Here is a 2697-nt window from a genome sequence, read left to right on the forward strand (position 1 = left end):
AAAATCTTTTTTTTCGACTACCATTTCCGACTACAAAATGTCAGTCGTAAATTTCCGACTACAATAGTCGGAAAATATATATTTATATTTATATTTTTTTTTTTTAGAATTTTGCCGACTACTTCCGATTACAGTAGTCAGACTTAGTCAGATATTATTTAGGTAGTCGGATAACGTAAGTTATTTAGGGTTTTATTTTTCTAATTCTATTTTCCTTTCCCACATTCTCTCTTCTCTCTCACGCTAACAATGTCTCTCATCTCTTCAACCGGCGGCTTCAGCGGTTGTGACCGGCGACGACTACTCAGGTGACAAATCTCTCTCCGCCAGTTTTTCTCTCTCTCTCTCTATATATATATATATCTATCTATCTATCTATCTATCTATCTATCTATCTATCTATCTATCTATCTATCTCTCTGTATGTATTTTATTGTTGGTGCAGGGCAAAAATCTTAACACTGATGTAGTAGAAAATGGTGTAATTGCACTGGCATTAACATAGGGCTTCGCTAAATTATGAAATTTTACGATTCTTAAGCGACAATGCATAAAGGGGAAAGAGGATTAATCTTGTTTGACTGTGGCAATGCAAAAATATTTGTAGCATTATTTTTGAGCTTGATAAATGGTGATGTTGAATTGGAAGGGAAAGAAAATTTATTGTCCTCCCTAGAATTGTAGAAGGCTATCTTAGATTCGTCTCTTTAGTCTTTCCAAGAATTCCACTATCAAGTTGGTTGCATTACTAGAAATTATGGAGGAAACAGGGGATAGATGGATCCTCTTTTGTGTTTAGTAGCATTACATATGCTTTCGTCAGATAGTTCCTTAAAAGCAGTGAATTATAGAAAGTCATCAACGTTTTGGCACAAAGATGCTTGTTGAGAAAATGAGAGTTGTCTTTTTATATTGATCCCTTAGACAAAGAAAGCACCTCTATTCAAGTGTTGTTGAAAAGAATGGCCTCTCTTTTTTCTTGTTGACTTGAGACCTTAAATCTTTTAATTGTGAAAAAACTAGAAGAACAATACATCTGCTTACATAAGATAATTTGCACATGATTTCATATTGTGAACTAAGGAAGCCTTATTGAACTTGTGCATAAATATTATCGAATCCTCGATTGTCGTCTCTACTACCATGTTGAAGTGTGTGACGAGTAGTGATAATATTGATGGAGTTGCTGCTTCTAAAAGATTCAACTCATATTCTTGTAGTTGACGCTTTGTTATGTTTTTATTTCCCCCGTTTTTTTAACAGAGGATAAATATTCGTTATTCACTCATAATCACTTTATATTTTGTATTACTAAACATATAACAAAAATATTACTTCTTTGTTACATTCTGAATATTCACGTACATTATTATATAACTTTACATACACAAAAATATTCCTAGCTTTGATATAACTTTTTTTTTTTTATAAAATAAAAAGTTCTTTGACTATTTTTATTCCTTGTAGAATCTTTGCTTCTAACAATTGAACTTTGTTCACTGTTGTTCAATAACTAGTTCACAGTTAAACCATTTAAAGCACAGAATATCATCAATTTTCTTTTGAACATCATTAAAGTTGGTAGTATCTTAGAGTTGATTCATCAATCATTGATAGTTCAGTTTAAAGTTCTTGAAATTTCACATCTTAGATTTTGGTTTCTCTATCTAGCTCATAGAAGGATGGGTTGAGACACGTGCATCGGAACAATATGTAAGATCATAACTTTAAGACTATTTTCACTTTGATATTAATTTATTTATATAATCCTTATTACTTTTATTTCAGGATGGATATCATAGAAGCTTGGATGAATGGTGTGAGACGCAACCTACTTCTGATGATGGTACCCCAATCCAACCGTCACCCAATGATATGACTTCAATATGGACAAATGTAGCAGGCGGTGTATTCAAAGGAAGAGTTTACGGGCTTGGAGTACAACGACATTCCTCTTTTCGTCCATCGCCATTAGTTTCGGATGCTCCTACTGTGCAAAATCAGGAAGAAATGGAAGCAATGCAAAAACAGATTGAGTTGCTGTCGAAACGATATGAAACAGCCGAAGCTCACATTGCTAGAATGGATAAATACATGAAAAAATACATGCTCCACTCTTATGATGATGAAGAGACTGAATCTGATGCGTAGTAGTGATTTATGGTTGATTACTATTCTTGGAAGTTTATATTTTATATTTAGCCTTTATGGTAGATTTGGATGATGTGGTATATATATATTTAGACTTTATTATATTAGTGTCGATGTGTATTAGCTACTTAGACTTGATATTGAATATTTAGAATTTAACTAATGTTTTGGTTTGATATTATGGGATTTGAATGTTTGTTTGTTGAAGTTGGAATTGGTTGGTTTGATTATTAGGTTGTTTAGTTGGAATTGGTTGTGTAGTTGAAATTGGTTGGTTGAGTTGATTGTTTAGTTGGAATCACTGTTTTAAAAGGCGTTTTCGGGACGAGCCCCGGGGCAATGGTGTAGGGCGAAAGTCTCAAGAGGCGTACGCCCGGGCGTTCGGGGCGTATGCCCGGGCGTTCGAGGCACGTTTTTTTAGTGAGGAGTAAGCCTCAGAGACTTTTTCAAATTAAAATAAAATTTATCGAATAAGTCCTTCATATAATACCTAAATTCTCAAAAGTCAATTTGGTAATTACTCAAAAGTATTAAATTTAAAAGTCA

The 2697-nt window shown here is 33.4% G+C and overlaps 1 long non-coding RNA gene across 1 annotated transcript; it reads left to right on the top strand.

Annotated features, from left to right (window-relative positions):
- The first annotated feature begins 1676 nt into the window (after nucleotides 1-1676).
- LOC138899471 (uncharacterized) lies at nucleotides 1677-2358 on the top strand. Its single transcript, XR_011411134.1, has 2 exons — nucleotides 1677-1713; nucleotides 1789-2358. It is a non-coding gene; the product is annotated as an uncharacterized lncRNA (long non-coding RNA).
- The last annotated feature ends 339 nt before the right edge of the window (nucleotides 2359-2697 follow it).

Source organism: Nicotiana tomentosiformis, chromosome 1 (genome assembly GCF_000390325.3).
Source record: "Nicotiana tomentosiformis chromosome 1, ASM39032v3, whole genome shotgun sequence".
Lineage (NCBI taxonomy): Eukaryota > Viridiplantae > Streptophyta > Magnoliopsida > Solanales > Solanaceae > Nicotiana > Nicotiana tomentosiformis.